The 19,427-nt window shown below is 38.3% G+C and overlaps 1 protein-coding gene across 4 annotated transcripts in view; it reads right to left on the reverse strand.

Annotated features, from left to right (window-relative positions):
• Positions 1 to 19,144, reverse strand: part of fhit (fragile histidine triad diadenosine triphosphatase) — a 247,998-nt gene extending 228,854 nt beyond the window's left edge. For all 4 annotated transcript variants that reach the window (XR_014532253.1, XM_083534323.1, XM_083534321.1 and 1 more), the window contains exon 1: positions 19,009 to 19,144. The gene's annotated coding sequence lies outside the window, so the exon portion shown is untranslated. The remainder of the gene's footprint in view (positions 1 to 19,008) is intronic.
• Positions 19,145 to 19,427: the final 283 nt, after the last annotated feature.

Consider the following 19,427-nt stretch of genomic DNA (forward strand, 5'->3'; position numbering starts at 1 on the left):
CCCTGTATGTGTGTGGAGTCATTACTTATTTCCAAAGCTAGTTTGTGTCCATCGCATGGAATCAAGAAATCAGCACCTTAAATGCGAACCTGATATTTCCAGTCATATGTTGTTCTTCCCCAAACTGTTACCACAAAGTTGGCAGCACATAATTGTATAGGACGTCAATGGATGAAATTCACTTCACTTCTTCTAGGAGACCCAACCCTGTTTCAGCATGGCAATGCACAAAGCCAGTTCTATGAAGATATGCTTTACATTGTTTGGAGAGGTAGATCTTGAGTGGCCTGCTATAGTGCTCTGACCTCAACCCTGTTGAACACCTTTGGGATGAACTGGAACGCTGACTGCTCCTCAGGCCTCCTCACCCGATACCAGTGCCTGATTTAACTATGAGGATATGAATGAATGAGCTCTAATCTCCACTTCCACACTTCAAACATCTAGTGGAACATCCCAGAAGGGTGGAGATGTTCTAAAAGCACAAACCAATCTTATGGTCACAAACCTTTGTCCATATAGTGAATATTTAAATAATGTACGCTTTTACAACAGTGCTGAACTGAAAAGCATGTCTGATCTAGTCAAAATCATATTCATATTCATCTGAATGGCAGGCTCACTGCTCATAACAGTTCTTTGTGATTTATTTTGAGTCCTTAAAGGAATGCACACAAGCAAATAAAGATGAAAAACAAATCAATAGATATAGTCATTCCTGTTTTTTATTCCATAAATGAATGTGATATTAAGTAACAGTGGTTACATTCATGGTTTGTTAATGTTAAATCGTTTAAATAATGTAAGTTATGGAATCCTTGATGTAATGTTATAAATTACCATCAACGATACAATACCTGAAACTTTATGCTGAAATATTTAATCCCCAACAGGCCTGGAATCTTTTCATCCCTTCCTTCAATATCAACACTTCCCCTCTAAGCACCATAAAAGGCATTGTTATTCCTAGACCTTTCGAGATGTAGACGGACCTTCGTTTCAGAGACAATTAAAATTGAATTTGGGCTAGCTCCTCTGAAAGAGAAATGAAATATTCACGAGCACCCACCTTAATGCTCTCTCTGTACGCAGCGCTTGGATATGCCAAGCGGAAAAAAGCATTGCCACGGCATCGAACAACAACGCTGTCCTTGAACGCACCTTCCTTTAGAAAGAGATGCTAATGAGCAAAAGTAACCTTGGATTATTAGGCCTTTACTACATTCTCGTTCCTCCGAAATCATTCTCCTGCCGAGCAGAACTTACTAATAACGAAGCAAAGCGATGTCAATGCATCAAAAACACGGCGACGCTGAAGGTCGCAGTCATTTCGGCTTCATTGAGAAACAAAGCACTGTGTTTATTTTTACCGCAAAGAGAAAACATTCACCGGAGACCTCATGCACTGCGGACTTAATCAATCGAGCTGATCGTTACTCTCTCTCTCGGTTATATTTGTATAATGCATTGCTACACAGTGTAGGTGTTCTTACAGCTCAGGAGCTCTGGCCCAAACTGTGACTGAACAGAATTCCCCTTGTCCTCGCTCTGCCTTTCGTCGTTTAAAAAAAATCCATTTATCAAGACAGTGTTGAGAAGAGACCCGGCAGGCACTACGGGAGATGCGAGCTGGCAATCCAGCAAAGTGCCTGGCGTCATCGTGTCCATGCTATTACCAGGCCTGTTCCAACACCCGCGGGAAACACAGGACCTCGTTTTACTTTTCTGTCTCCTGCACCATGGCTCCATCTCCCAAAGGTGACAAGTGAACGAACGGAGGGTGACTCTGAGGGTGTCAGTAATTAAAAAGGGCTGATTAAAGTGACGGAAAGAGGACAGAGAACGGGATAGTGGGAAGAAGTGCGGCAACAAAGAGAGAAAGATATAAAGAAGTGGAAAATAAGTAGACCACACAAATTGACCACTATTATTTTCCCACAGACGTCAAAATATGCAATAGCAGGACATGGCAGAATTTCTTTATTATACGTATAAATAAAGGCTGAAGATGTTGGCATGAAATGGTTCAGAAGGGTTTTGTTTTGGAGCAAATCTGATGCCATATATCAGATAAATCAGATACTCCAATAATGATATTAGCTATAAACTCAGGAGGAACATTAGCATGCTCTGTCATACTCAAGAACCGAAGCTCTATCACAATAAGAAGTACGACCTCGAGCATGTTGCTCTTAACTGAACTGATTTCATGAATAATATAAATACCCTTTCATAACTTGTTAAATAAAGTCTAATATCACATTAAGGCGATTTGATTATAATTTATCGGCTTGGCTGCTAATGCACGCGGCTTATATTTCGAATGTTGCTCTCAACCCGTAGCAAAATCATTTTAATTATGAGTCAATGTAAAGATTACATATATATATATATATATATATATATATATATATATATATATATATATATATATATATATATATATATATATATGAACAATGTTTGCTCGTTGGTACTGCTCAGAAAGCTCCATACAGTACTCTTACAATAAGCTATTTGTTTAGTTGGTTAGCTAAAAGCTTTCTTAACCACTAGCATGTTTCTTGTTGCTAAAATTTTACTAAAGATGCTAAACATACCAAAAAATGAAATTGTGCTCAAATATATACACATCATACAACCCCTTGTTTTTGACCTCTCTTGGTAACTTGGAAAAAAAGCAAGAAAGCTAGCTAGGTACAAAAATATAGAAATCATAAACACACACTGAATTTCAAGTGTTAGCTGGCTACCATTATTTATTTATTAGCCAACTACCTTGCTTGCTGAAAGTGTGGAGGAAAATGATGTTAGAGGTTCGACAGCTATTAAACAGTGAGAAAAACACACACAAAAACTGTATTTCTACCTGTATTTTTTTTATGGCTTTGCACATGAGCAGAAATGATCACCAACATACGAGCATGTCTGAGCAGAGCACGTACTCGGGTGGTGTGTTATTCCCAGCACAGCAGTAACACAGACAGGAGTGTGTGCATTTTTTGTGTATGTGTGTTAATGTGTGTGGAGCAGGAGCTAGCATATCTCTACCACCAGCAAAACCTTCAAAAAACACGTGTGTGATACTCTAAATCTAGGTTTTGTAGAGCATCTGCATGGATCAAATGCACGACGGATTTTTTTTTTGACAAACTGCATAATGACCTTGTACGACACAGTGTTTTCGACACTTGCAACAGCATATCATAATTTCACAACAGCCATGCTGACACTTTACAAAAAACATCCATCACTTTTAATGAATGCTCACTCCAACGCCAAGAAACATATTGTGTACTCGCTTATTAGAAGCCACGAACAAAACTAGATGGCCAGAATGCTGAGCACTCTCAGGCCCTATTGTGCAAGAAATTTAAGCTTTTGCTTTCATATATCTGCATTTCTAATTCTGCCTTTTATCCCCATTCTTTTTCCTGGGATATTCAGATTAAACAAAATCCACGCTTTGCGACCCTTCACCGCGTCCGTCATCGCATAATACTTAATAGTCGTTCATAAGTTCGAAATGATATTCATTACTTTTAAAGCACACACACTCGCCATCGAAGCACTGCCCTTGTAACCATAACATTTCAAGGCGGCTCAAACAGGACTTTCGACGCTGTGAGCGATGTTCCAGTTCTCGCGTTTTAATCCATCATTTTATTTCGTGACAACGACGCTTTCTGTGTCATAAAAGGTTAGATATTTATTAAATTGATTAATAGACCTGGCGTAGGTACTTACTGGAGCGCTGTGGGCCGGATTTATGCATCCTTAAGAAAACACGACAGATCGTTGTCAAGCGAACACGGCCCTAAAGGCAGTATAATTATACATGCTTACCTGGAGACCAATTAGTCAACTAGCCTTAAAGAAAACATGGGCAGGATTGGATTTTAAAAACCATGTATACCGGATATTAAAAAAGGATAGATATGATGCTTTTTTTGAAAAAAATATTAAATATATATAGACTTTCCAGACTTTCGTGTATGCATGTCCATATAAAGTCGAAGCCATGAGTTTAACTCCATTATCCACGTGTACGATTTAAACTTAGGCTAGACTGGCGAAAAGAAAAAAAATAATAATAATCCACCGAATTATTCTGGCTCAGATTGCAGCTGAACTATTCAGGCACCCTGTCAGCTCCCACAGCGGAGTTTAGCGACTGCTAAGATTGGCCTGAAATAAGAACAAGAGGCGTAGCATATCTTTATTTTCTCTCTCAAAAGCTGTGGCGTGACAAAAGCAGCCGCGATGTATCAATCTTTACGATCGCGCAGCATTCCATCCATTCTAGTTCACATCTGCTAGACTTACAGAAAAGGCAGGCATGTTATAAACTATCTCAAGGTGACAAACATGAATAGACGCCAAGCTGTGGATGGAAATAAGTCAAGTAAATCAGCCTAGCATGCATACTGTATATATTCACCTGGAAACATCAAATGAAAATATGTAAGGAGCTGTTGATATGTTGTAGCCAAACAAGGCCTATATTATGAACAATTAATTTTAAACTGCGTTATATCCTTTATGACATTCCTAAGAGACACACACACTGCACACTACACACAAACACACTCGCACAATCCAACGCACTCCACTGTTCACTCAAGCGGAGTAAATTCAATAAAACACCACTAAACCCTCAACCCAATTAAGTCACGCCATCTCTACATTACAATTTAATTAATGTGCTAATAATACAATTGCCAGGGTTTTTTGTTTTAATATTTATTTTTTAAGTTTCCTTCTCCAGATATCAAATAAGTAATGGGTACATGTGAAGGAATTTAATTAGACAGGCTTCATCGCGTTTATTAGCCTCCGATTCCGTTCTCCGGCGTGATATACCAAAATGTGGCATTTTGCAAAGGCTGATATTTCTAATCATTGCTCAGCGTGGCATTCACAGCCACCAGCTACAAAAGATAACACACAAATGTGATAATATATCAGCTCGCCGCCATTCTCATGCAAAATGGGGTGGGGTGGTGGTGGGGTGGTGGTGATGGAGTTTCGAGCGGAGACGTCCAAGGCAAAACAGCGAGTCTGGCCTGAGAAACTGTATACACCTCGAGATACGAGCAGTCGAGTTTCCTTTTTTTTTGTTTTTTTTAATTAACCTAATTACTGCTAATTCAAAGAAATCACTTCATTAATACTGCAATCTGACCTCAGTGTAAACAAGCGAGAGTGAATTTATCAGATTTTGTATGAATGAATGATTAAATTAAGACTGCTGGCCAGACATGGTACTGTTGCTTTGTTTCATCTTTCATTTAATCTTTTTATATATAGCTATATTTCATGTTATTACATGTCCCTTGGCCTCTAAGTATACATACCAGTATAAATACCTCTAACGATTTAATTTAAAAAATGCCACAATTATATACAATTATATAAAAATTGAGAAAAATGTTGACACATGACTTTTCCAGCCGTATGTGGTTCTTCCCCAAACCGTTACAGCAAAGGTGGAGGCTGACAATTGTATGGGATGTTTTTGGGTTCAGTAAAATTACATTTTCTCTTTATTTGACCTATGGGACTCAAACCTGTTCCATCACAAAGCCATGAAGATATGCTTTACATGGGTGTGAAAGATCTTGAGCAGCCTGCTATAGAGCTCAAACCTCAACCCCACTGAACATGTTTGGGATAAACTTGAATATTGACGGCAGTAGAAAACCCGAACGTCAGGTCAGTGCTTGCTTCCAGAAATTGACCACTAAACCAGTTGGCGAAAGTCACTGCAATTTCCATCAACTGCTATGTGGTTAAAAAATTCGATGTGAGGACCAATAAGATGCCACTAAAATCTCAGAATTTTCTTATCATGTAGAGATGCAGAATACGAGCGCGGTAAAGCAACAGATTGTGATGATCTCCCCTACAAACTATAATTTGGAAAATCCCAAACCCTCTGAACTCAAGTGCAACCATAAGTAGTAGTTCCACCTTATCATCATCGTCTTTTTTTTTGTTGGTGATATGCACTCTATGCTCACATTTTGAACTTTAATATAACAGCTTCACTCTATCTAGTACAGTGGTGGACGAAGTACACAAACCATGTGCTTTAGTATCAGTAGAGATACACTGGGTAAAATACGACTTCAGTAAAAGTGCTTCCTTTAAACTTTCACTTGAGTAAAAGTACAAAGATATTTGCCTTCAAATGTACCCAAACTACTATGAATTATTATGGCTTTAATGTTCCTATTATCATTTTTGTCACAAGACTCTTAGTCAATACTGTAATGTTACTCAACACACCTATCTATTAATAGAATGATATTAATTAGTCAAACACTGATATCTGTTCGAATTATTATAAACTGTTTCAAAAAATCACACAAATAAGGCCCCAGGTGTTGTAGCAAGTCAGAGTCAGGAGTTTCTTCCATCATGTATAATGGTACTTCGTTGGATAAGACATCAAATAAATTGATCGACTCTAAGAAAACACTAGAAATATTGGTGAGACCACAAAAAAGCTAAGCAGATGCGCAGATGCCGCTGAGCTGAAAATGGGATCCTGGCTGAACGAGCGTGCCGCATGCTGACTATCCCATAAATTCAGAGCAGTTGGATCTGGTTTAAAGGATTGGCTGATCTGATCCGGAGTCTTTCGCGTCCCCTGGGCGGCAGCATAAGCCGAAACCGGTGGACTTCCGTCGGTTTTCCTGCACTTCCCGATGTCCTGGTGGACTCTGTAATCCTTTTCAGCGTGTCCATCAGAAACATCGACAGCACACGCACAAAATAAAAAAATAAAACACACCGAGTTTGTTGGCGTGACTGCCGACTGGAGCTCTTTTGTATCGAGAAGGATTAGGAGAAAATAAACGGCCCTCGGACAGCAGGCAGACGAGGCCGAGTCACAGCCCTTTGTAGCTCTGCCATCGACATCTTGCCTCATGCCGAGATGGCATCATAACAAACACGCATTGTTGGTGACTAGCGCGCGATGACACATCGCCGGCGTTACTGACCCGCGAGTAAACACGCCAGTCATGATGCTCACTTAGGTTTGTCCCTACACTACCTATTAGAGTGAACAGATGCTATCGAGTAATTATACGGCAACTGTAACGAACTGAAAACTAGCTGTGATTTTGTTAATTGCATGCTACCTCTGAGGTATAATTTTCAGCCTACACAGAAAAGGAGCTGGATGCTGATAAGTGAATTTATTAAGGTGGATGTTAAACGGGTTGCCTGACGCTTGCGTTGGCTGCGGGAATGAAAATACAATCTCGGTACGAAAAAAGAGAAGAAGAAAAACCCACACTAGATAGTTTGCAAAGAAATCGCTGTTTTTCAATAACTCGTTTTCACACCCTTCCGTCATCTTTCTCTCCTTCTCTTTACAAACCTGCAGGGCCCAAATCAGCATCTCTGCAAATAGCAGAAAAAGAAGACGAGGAACAGTTTGATATTCAGCCTCGGAGACAGAATGTGAGGTCCAGGACACTGCATTGCAGAACACACAAACACACACACACACACACACACACACACACACACACACACACACACACACAGGTGGAGAAAGGAAGTGCCGTGCTGGCCGTTCACCTTTAAAGGTCAAGGTACAAAAAAAAGGCCCCCTTTTGTCCTCTTGGGCCCTTTGGAAGGAAAGAAGCTTTAAAAGTGTGATGAAGGAAAGTGACCTGTGGTTTATATCCTGGCGAGTCAGTCCTAAAAAGAAGCTTTCAGACCAAGGTGTCTCGTCCTGAATGGCACATAAAGGACAAGACGAATCGCTTTGGTTGGGATAAAGAGGCCTGGGAGATTTGACAAGAAACCAGAGCACTGAAATAAAGGAAATAGCAGGATTATTACGTAAGACATAAAACAGCTACTTTTATATAAGCGATGTGGGGTTTCGGTAGATACAGGGTCTGGGTCTGCACTTAGAGATGAATTTAATCACAAAAAACTGGATATGCAGGACGTTGCTATAAGGGCACAAAAAAAACTCAAGAAATAGAGAGTGTTCAAGGATAAAGTTCAAGAATTAAAGTGAATTATGCGTAATTATCGCCAGTGTCTGGAAGAAGGTTCTGTTTAGAGATACATTTTGGCTAAATTTTGCATCTAACAGAAGAACTTGTGTAAGACGGGAGCTCAGGAGAGAAGATTTTATCAGGCTGTTGAATGATTTGGGGTTGGAGCAGTGAAGGTTGGAGACTTGTTCAGGGTGAAAGGAAAAACTGAACCAACATGGCTGCCATTCCATATTTCAACACCATGCAATTCCACAACAAGACAAAGAGCTGAATCATACATACGAGCTTTGTAAGTGTTAGAGAGCAAACAGTAAGCTGGAATGTTATCTATCATGGAATGGCCTGCCCAGTCACCCCACCTAAATCCTATTAAACTGCTCTGGGATGAACTGAATCATAGGGTCAGAAGGAAATCTCCAACTAGTGAAGAACATCTTCGGCAAGTTTTACAAGAGGCACAGCAAAGTATTTCGAACTGTCCGGATGCCGATTTTCATGCTAAGGGAGAATTTTTCAATGCAAAACGTAACATCTGTACATTTATATCTGTAGCTTGGTCAAAGTTAATCTTCATACCGTGAAATAAAATTTGTTGCATATAAGCACAAGGAACGTAAATGTGTCTCTCAAAAACCATAAACGATTAGGTGTTTCCAAACTTTTGACAAGCAGTATGTAGGTCGGTAGGTAGGAAAGAGGGAAGAAAAGAAGGAAATTGGGAAATAGCAACATCTGTAATTAAGTAAGTAAATAAATAATCAAGGATGCAGTTACATAGGCGAATAAACGAGTAGGTACGAAATTACACGGGTAAACGAGTAAATAAGTAAGTCAATAAATACATTTAAATAAGTATGGATGTAAACGGATAAAAATTAAATAAGAAAGTAAATAAACTACACACAAACGACTCGAATAAACCCCCTGTTTGGGATAATAAGTTGATGTAGTGCAGTTTCTACACGTTCTAGGTAGTGGGGGTAGTGGATTCGTTCTCATAGTAAGGGCACGTGTATGATACGTGTTCTTGCATTTAGGAACAACAAACTCACTCCAACTTTTCTATCTTAGACCTGATCATCAGATCTCTCTTTCTATTCATTCTTTTAACCTCAAATTTTCTTTCATTCAAATGACCACCGTTTCATAGCCTTATCTTATACTCCTAGTCACCATCCAGGTCCCCCAGATCTAAATAAAGATGTCCGTATTAGCCGCGGTTTCGTCACTGTTGATCATCTGTATGCGGTGTAGGGCACTTTATGCGAGCGATGGCCTTTAAATGCGCCGCAGCGACACAAACGTTTTGCTGCGGAAGCTTTCGAATGCTCAATAAAGCTCGCTATCCAACCCCGTCTAACCTCGCATATGTGTAATTCATGATCACGGGGCAAAAAGGCCAATTTCAGAGTTAGGAGTTTTTCTTTGGAATTTTAAGCGTCTGTGTAATACTCCGTGGCCGATGGCAACATCCAGAGGCGGAGAGGAAACACGCGCGGGGACCCGTCTGCTCAATAATACATGAAGCAAAGAGAATCAAATCAATTAGGTATTGCTGTGGTATGAATAAATGCTGCATAATTGATGGCTGCGCTCCTGCATTATGCATCTCTGTCTGCAAATCTGCACGTAAAGTTATGAGCAAGGGAGGTGCACAGCTCCCGAAAAATGACACACCAGGCTCTGGCAGACGCACGCAAAAATACAAGCACACGCACAACACACACACTTAGTTTCTATTCGTAGAGACATGGCTTAAGTTTAAGAAGAGTAAACAGGTCTGCAATGGAACTGGAGGAAAACCGCGGTGTATAAATATGTATTATTTAAGGCTATGTTTTGTACATTTTGCTGACTTTTCTACACCTGACGCTCGTCCTAAATGAGGTTATGAGAGTGTCAGGGGAAAGAAAACACTATATAGAATGCAGGGGCCCTGAGCTGCAAGATTTGGGAAACACTGATCTTCACCCGAAAAGAAAAAAACGATGGATTTCGAATTTGGATTATGGACATGGACGGGTTTGGAGGGAGCGAGTTGTAGGTGCGAGGATGTAGCAGATGTGAAAGGTGTCTTGTTCCTTTCTGGGTTTTAAGGAGAAAGACATCTATATGTGTGTGTGTGTGTGTGTGTGTGTGTGTGTGTGTGTGTGTGTGTGTGTGTGTGTGTGTGTGTGTGTGTGTGTGTGTGTGTGTGTCTAAATAGGCATTTATCCTCCTCGTTTTTCTAAAGTAGACAGATGGCAGACATTAAAAGGAGGAACCATGTTACATCTCTCAACAGCACCACTGTGTTGGAGATAATTAAAATATATCTAATCGTGTTGCTCTAATTAAAAATGCAGCTGGACACACTCACACACACACACACACACACACACACACACACACACGCACACACACACACACACGTGTACACTATCGCCCCCAGTCACCTGTGCGAAACACGCCTGATCATCATCCCAAGCAAAACCTACATTTGTGATAAAAAAATAAATAAAAAAAAGATGAACGCAGTTTGTCCGCATGTGAGCGTTTTTTACGATAGCACTATTCAGTGCAGGGCCGCAACCTTTCGCACGAGGAGAGGATTTGCGTGATATGGCCCGCACGACTGTGCATTGAAGGTAATTACCGTTTCCATTAGCGGGAACAATGATTTTCTGACCGATTCCACAGAGCTCCTGTAATAACAGTAGCGCTCATAATGTGGCTATTGTGAAAGCTTCGCTCATACGTTCCTATTATTTCAGCTCCTATTCACTCGCTCCCGAGGCTGTGCGCACGCTGGAAATACTCTGGAAGGTCGACTAATGGATGCTTTTACTCGGGGGAGTTATACCAAGTTACAGGATATTCATCAAATTTAACCTCGTTTCAGTTATTAGGCTGTTTACACCTATGCATTTGTTAACTCGGGACCTGATTGAGAAATACGGAGTGCTAATTTATTTTTACTTTGAGAAAATGTCAGTAGCGGGTGGTGGTTTTTACAGGGACACGGTGTTTAAATGCAGGGGTTTATGCGGACTAAATGTTCTCGATAGCCATGTCAAGTTCCGATGTGAACGCGTAAAACTGAAACATTTCCGCATTGAATACAAAAATCTTCATTGAGGGGTGAAGATTCAATAATTGTTAAACGAGAGCATGTAACAGAAAATTGGCGTTGAAGTACAACCACGGGAGCAATTGTTCCGACTGTTTACTGCCTTTTACTGAAACAGGGCTGTTATTTTTTTACTACAAATCCGGATTACGCAAAAGTTGAATACCTGCCACTCGGCTGCATTAAATTGAACACGCGGTCGTTCTTGCCGTAGACGCGTTCACGCTGCAGTCATCGACACTGCAGGTGCACTGAAGTGATCCTGTATTAATCTATTTGCATAGGAAGCACACTGTTTTCGGCTGTTTTAGGTGGAAACGCCTCCTACATTTTGCATACCGATGAGGGCAAAGATGCAAAACTGACATGCGTTTGGAAAGGTGGATTTTGTTAGAAAGTCAGGGCCACCAATGGTTCATTTAAAGGTATATTTATATATTATTATCAAGCTCATAGTGATTTGAACACGCCCACATATATTATATACGCATAACAAATTTACAAATGGAAAACATTTAATTATGAACAATTCAGATAAATAATTTTTTTTTTATATCCCCCAGCAAGCTCGAATGCTGGATTCGGATTGTTCACAAGGTGCTGATTAATTTTTTATAACAGCAGCTCTGGTAGTAACATTTATTGCAATCCTCTTCTAGTGTTATTATTTCTGTAGTACTCAAAATACTTCAACAACAATGCTGGGATTTGTATCTTAAAGGCTTCAAATCGGCAAACGTCTGTAATAATTAACGCATTTCGGGAATGAGTCTCCAGTAGATATAAAAAAGTCTACACACCCTTTTGAAATTGCAGGATTTTCAAATATAAAGACAAAAGCAACAATATAAATGACAGACTTCAATGTCAGACTTTAAAATCCAAAAATTCTATTATAATATAATTATTTATATATTATAATGAATCCATTACTTATTTAATTATTAAATAAATAAAGAATATTGTAATTATATAATTATAATATAGTAATATTTTATAAACAAATATTTTTAAATATTTAATTATTTATTTAAAAACTTTATATAAATAATAATTAAAAAAAAAACTAAAACACCCTGTTTGCATAAGTGTGAACACCCATTCCAACTTTGTGGAAGCACCTTTTGCCTTTTTTAGAACATCAAGTCTTTATTAACTTTACAAATCTAGACTTTGTGGGATTTTATTAAATAATTAATTCATAAAAATTTTGTGTATCTCCTGTGTGCAGCTCTTTTTAGGTCATTACATAGGTTTTATGATTAAGGTCGATTGAGGTTTCGATGTGTGCTTTGGGTTGATGTCGTGTTGAAATGTTCAATTCTCTTTTGACAGATTACAGATGGTTTTGTGCTGAAATATCTTGGACTGTAGAGCTATTCATTTCCCCATCTATTTTGGCAAGTGCCCCTGGCTGCGCTGAAGAGAAGCAGCCCCGAAGCATAATGCTGCCCCCACCATGCTTCACTGTCAACCTTTGTATCGTCAGACAATAACACATTCTCCCATCTGGTTTTGGGTGACTGAATTAATCTTTTGGCATAATTCAGATTGGCTTGCATATTCTTTTTGTAAGATTAAACCACGGCCCAGATTTGTGGAGAATACAGAATACAGGAGTGACCAATACCTGGCAGAAATTCCTGCAGTTTCTACAGTGTTGTTGCTGGCCTGTTAGTAGCCTCCCTGATAACTTTTCACCTCATCGACTTTGTAGGGTCGTCCTGATCTTTGCAACGTCTCTGTGGTGCCACATTTTCTCCACTTTATTGATAATGGTTTTGACAGTGTTCCATGGTACATTTGGTGATATTCTTTTATATCCCTCTCCTGATAGGGGTACATTTCAACAATCTTAAATCTTGGACTTTCTTTAGCAACTTTGAGGCGAAATCCAGCAAATACTACAGCAACAGCTGTTTTTTTATCCTAATCAGAATCACTATAACTGATGGTAGGTGTATTCTATTTACCTACACACATCATTTTGAATGTGACTGGGTAACTGTGAGGACAGTTAGAGCCCCTATTATACAAGGCTGCTCAGACTTATGCAATCTGGGGTTTTATTTAAAATGTTACCAACCAATATGTGTGTGTGTGTGTGTGTGTGTGTGTGTGTGTGTGTGTGTGTGTGTGTGTGTGTGTGTGTGTGTTTGCGCATAAAAATTATTCTCAGGTAGGTAACTGTACCCTTGTTCCCTGTCAGGATGCATCACAAGGCAGCATCATTGATTGTTTTCCTAAAACAGCATGCCCCATCTCGTTTTGTTCGGTACACCCGTGTGCTTTAATAAACAGCTTTTCTTCCTACAACACGATGTTTTTCGCTGTATGTTCTGAATCTATAGCCATGTTGACTCGATCCCTAGGGCCTCCATGAGGTCAAACTTCGCTTGAGCTGAAGTAATGGAAAAGCCTTTAAAATGGCAATGGCCATTTCAGATGGGAAACAGCAAAATGAAGTCAGATTGTATGACTCCGAGCAAGGCAGCAGGTCAGGATGGAGTAAACGCCTCTTATACACTTTCATATAGACACGCACTGCAGGTTTTTTTTTTTTTTTTAAACATTGCCTTTAAGGCTTTGATTGATGCACAATTTAGGGGGAAAATAATGAAGGGAGGTTTATTTATTAACAGGGATTTAATTTCCTGCTCTATAGCCAACCCCTTGTATTATGCATGACCAATTTTGGGGCACTAAGTCAAAGAAAGTAATCTATTACAAATTACTAATTATGTCTCTCAGAGTGTAATGGCAGTACTCATTACTGGTGTAAAAAAAAAAAAAAAAAAAAAAAAAGTAATCACACTGTTCTACTCTTAAATTTGAACTCTCAGAAAACCTCATTTAAATCTGTTGTCTTTAAAAAAGGACAAAAAACACAAGCGGTACTCTTTATAGTGGGGTTTTTTTTTTTATCAAAGCAAGTTTGTCTTTCAGTTATTCGATTAGGAAACAAATATAAAAAATGTCCAATTCTATTAGTTCATTTCTCAAATTATATAAATGCCAAAAAAAAACACTACTGATACGATACGATACAATACAATTCCAACTAAAACAAATCACATCTGACATTATTACATCATGCAGATTTGTTAGACAGTAATCCCATTATGAGAATATAGCCAAAAGTATTGGAATACATGAGTTTCCCAGCCATATGCGCATCTTCTCCAAACTGTTCCCACAAAGTTCGGATGTCTTTGGATGCAGAAATAAATTTCTATTCACTTAAACTAGTAGACCCGAACCCACGGCACGGCAATGCCCCTGTGCACAAAGCCAGCTCCATGAACATACAGATTACATGAGTTGGATGGGGAAAATGTTGAGTGGGCTGCTATAGAGCTCTGATCTTATCCCTGTTGAACACCTTTGGGATGAAATGTGAACACTGACTGCACTCCAGACCTCCTCTCCTCACCTAGATCAATACCTGACTTTACTAAGATCCTTGTGGCTGAATGAAGCTCCACAAATACACTCCAAAATCTAGATCTTCCCATATCATAGCCATAAAATGTATTCAATTTCACTTCATTTTTACAGAAAACAGAGGGGTTTTGTCCCAAAATATCTTGGTATTTGGAGCTATTAATTTTCCTATATAACTTGACAAGTGCTGAAGAGAAGCAGCCCAAAAGCATAATGCTACCCCCACCATGCTTTACTGTCAGAATGGCATTCCTTGTATGATGCTTTTTATTGGCTTTGCACCAAACACACCAAGGTTTGGGATGACTGAATGAATGGAGAAATTCAGAGAGGCTTGCAAATTCTTTCATATTCTAAAATGGCCAGGTGTCCACAAGCTTTCGTCCATATAATGTACATTGTTATATCTTCATTCACTTGATATGTCTTATACTGTATGGCCATAGCTATTCCCTACGACTAAGCAGAACCCTACGATTAGTCTATTGTGAAGGACATTTTGTTTTTATTGTCAATAGCTTAACATACATGCATCTAAATGAAACATCAGAAGGACACAAAAAAAGCACACAATCAGTAGTGTACACTAAAAGAGCTTGTAGCCTGCAGCAAGATAACGCATTTAGGACAACAACCACATCACAGTGCTTTAATTGATATTGGAGGGTCATGCTGTCCTGAAACACCAGATCGATATCAGAGAGGAATTAACATACTGTATGTGAGAGCAAAGGCTGATGCTGGTCTTGAATATCGAACACGTCATCGTACCTCCGGTTATATTCTGCAAAACAGGAGCTTGTAGAAAACATGCTCATGTGTTCGCTTTTCTCCGTTTTGATTACACTATGACATTCGAAAGCTTCGGTGACCATAGAAAACTGGAGGATTGACAGATGTAGATGTGTGGAATGTCGTTTTCTCTCAACTCCTTCACCTTTAAAACAGTAGATGAGATCTTTTGATACTTAATGTTATGTCAGTGCTGCTTTGGTCACACAACTGAGCACAGTCATGTGCAATACAAACGCTGCATGTACTTTGTATTCATATGCCGATTCATATCACTGTCGCACTATTTCTGCTGACGTGCATTACTTCGGAGAGGGTAAATAGCATAAACTAACTTGGGTTACCGACCGCCATCTGCATATGTTCAGAATACTTCAATCATCTGCAGTCTGTCATCAACAGAAAAAAATACAGTATGTAGATCTGATTGACGACTTAAGACAGCTTCTTTCCAAAATACAATTGTTTATTTTTATTAGAAAAAATCTATTTGGGTCTAAGTGTCTTCAGAAAAGCGTCCTTCTTCATACTAAATGTGCAATATGCAAATAAGTCAATCACTACATCCAGTGATTTCTAGCAACTCTTTGAATCCTGCTAACGATGTGCAATTGTCTTTGGATTTGGCAAGTTTGTTTAAAAAGTGACAAATCTAGCAACTTTTTGATACAGCACCAATTACATTTACAGCATTTGACAGACATCATTATTCAGAGCGACTTACAATTATCTCATTCATACAGCTGAGTAGTTAAGAGCCTTGCTTAGGTCCTACTTGATATATTTCTCCAGCCAACATCACAGCTAGCTTATATTTCTAAATGACTAATTACTGATTATCATAGTTCTTCAACAACTAACTACTGATTAGCATTGTTCCCTAACAACCAATTACCGATTAGCATTGTTTCTCAACAACCAATTACCGATTAGCATTGTTTCTCAACAACAAATTACCAATTAGCATTGTTTCTCAACAACCAATTACCGATTAGCATTGTTTCTCAACAACCAATTACCGATTAGCATTGTTTCTCAACAACCAATTACCGATTATCATTGTTTCTCAACAACCAATTACCGATTATCATTGTTTCTCAACAATCAATTACCGATTAGCATTGTTTCTCAACAACTAATTACCGATTAGCATTGTTTCTCAACAACCAATTACCGATTAGCATTGTTACTCAACAACCGATTACCGATTATCATTGTTTCTCAACAACCAATTACCGATTAGCATTGTTTCTCAACAACTAATTACCGATTAGCATTGTTTCTCAACAACCAATTACCGATTAGCATTGTTTCTCAACAACCAATTACCGATTATTATTGTTTCTCAACAACCAATTACCGATTATTATTGTTTCTCAACAACCAATTACCGATTATTATTGTTTCTCAACAACCAATTACCGATTAGCATTGTTTCTCAACAACCAATTACCGATTAGCATTGTTTCTCAACAACCAATTACCGATTAGCATTGTTTCTCAACAACCAATTACCGATTAGCATTGTTTCTCAACAACCAATTACCGATTATTATTGTTTCTCAACAACCAATTACCGATTAGCATTGTTTCTCAACAACCAATTACCGATTAGCATTGTTTGCCAAACACTGAACACTGATCCCCATTGTTCCCTAACAACCAATCACAGCTTAACATTGTTCTCCAACAATCAAACATTAATTACTATTGTACTCAACAACCAAACACTGATTACCATTATTCCCTGACAACCAATCACAGAATACTATTGTTTCCCAAAAACCAATCATTGCTTACTATTGTTCCCAAACAACCAAAAACTGGTGAACATCGTACCCCAACAACTAATCAGAGCTTACCATTGTTCTCCAACAACCAATCACATCTTACAATTGTTCCCCAACAATCAAACATTAATTACAATTGTACTCAACAACCAAACAATGATTACCATTATTCCCCAACAACCAATCACTGGTTACCATTGTTCTTCAACAATCAATCATTAATTACCACAGTTCTCATCAACCAATCCCTGACCACTATTTATTGATTATTAGTTATAAAATATATTCGTACATATATATATATATATAAAATACCTTGCTATTTTACAAGTTATAAAAATAATCCCATCGATACAATTTCCTTCAATTCTATTTTCAGACTTTTCCTAGTTTTTTTGCTCTTTATGTAAATATATGTTATAAATGCATAAATAAATAGTTTCCGCCCTGAACAGTGTCATGACCGGTGACTTTCTTTCTATAACAAATAAGTTTAGATAAATAATATAAAACTTTTCAATTTGTCCTTTTTCATCTAACACATGTTGATATGTAAATGATTCACTCAATATGTAAATCACTTTGCACTTTAATGAATATGCAAATGCACCTGAGGACTTGCGAGAGACTTTCTGAGCATGCGTAAATGACTTTTTTTTACCAAAAAGAAAAAAAAGTTGGCAATTTGCAGGGTTTTCACTGTATGGGGCATTACCTTCATCATTATCTGGGAATGAAATGCAGCATAAAAATAAAATAACATTTCAAAAAAGCAGGTGGACCGGGCGATCACTTACACAACTCGTCCAGAGAGCATTAAACCTAGATTAAAACTCACCAAAGCATTTCTAACAAACATAATCAGGTTAAAAATAACCTTTTAAACTGATTTACTATCAATTGAATATCTAGATGGATGGATGGATGGATCTTAATTGTTATTGCATTGTACATTAACAAAAATCAGTTTAACGTCTACCAGAAGCACAAACAGAAACATTGTTCAAATTGGCAAGTGCTGATAAATATGTAAATATATGTACAACAAATAAATATAAAGGCTCTGGGCAGTGAAAAATGTGTAGATGTTGAGCAAGTACAGTTATAATTTTTTTTTACACACACACACACACACACACACACACACACACACACACACACACGTGTGTGTGTAAAAAAAAAATTATAACTGTACTTGCTCAACATCTTCTGCACATTTTTCACTGCCAAGAGCCTTGTGTATAAGCATACATTTATTTATATGTACATACATTTTGTGTGTGTGTGTGTGTGTGTGTGTGTGTGTGTGTGTGTGTGTATCAACATAAAAGTGTATTTAATTAAAGTAATGTATTCTAGTTTATGTCTGTAATGTCTTTTAAAAAAATCACAAAGATGATGTGCATATATATATATATATATAATGTTAATACGTGTGTGTGTGTGTGTGTGTGTGTCTTACGTCTTAATTATAACCGGTAAGTAATTTTGCTACGTTGCTCAGTCCTAAATGCCCTTAGTCACAAATGTGCACTCCACCAGGTTTGGAACAGTGAATTGTGCTCCCTATTTAGTGCACTATGTCTCTAAAAGATTTGGGTTCAGCCTGCGTTACGGTCAAAATGGTACTGACTGCTCCCTACGTTAAAGCTGTACATCCCGGAAGTGACTCCGTCTCCAATTCTATCTGTCGCTGAATAATTCTGAGGTTATTAAAGAACATTTGACTCCAGCAACAGGTTACAGGTTTTAGAAATAAAACGCGTTCTCGCACAAATGGTGTAACTGAACCACGGAGTGCCGAAAAAGCAACACATTTGACAAGCGGAAAGCGTGTACTCACAGACTGTGTAGGCGGTGCACGGTGCGGGAGGCAGTGAGGAATTCTGGGAGTTGTAGTTTCTATGACCTTTAAGGAAATAGGACGTGTTAATGACGGAACTACAAAACCCATGTATAGTGAAAAGTGAAGGTAGAAGGGTAGATTTAACGTTTGGCCTCCACGTGAAGGCAGTTTTGCTTTATTGTTAAAATTATTATAGGTAATAATAGGGTTTTAAGTTTTAATTAAGATTTTTTAAATTGTTTTTTTTTTAGGTAATCTGTTAATAAGCCATAACATATAAATCTAATCATATAAGTCTAATGTGATGTAGGACGTGAAAGAAAAGAAAGAAAGAAAGAAAGAAAGAAAGATTTAATGTTCCCCAATCTCGACTATATAGTTAATTATTACAGTCATGTAAGAAAAAGGACAGTAAA

The sequence above is a fragment of the Silurus aristotelis genome (genome assembly GCF_946808225.1).
Source record: "Silurus aristotelis genome assembly, chromosome: 28".
Lineage (NCBI taxonomy): Eukaryota > Metazoa > Chordata > Actinopteri > Siluriformes > Siluridae > Silurus > Silurus aristotelis.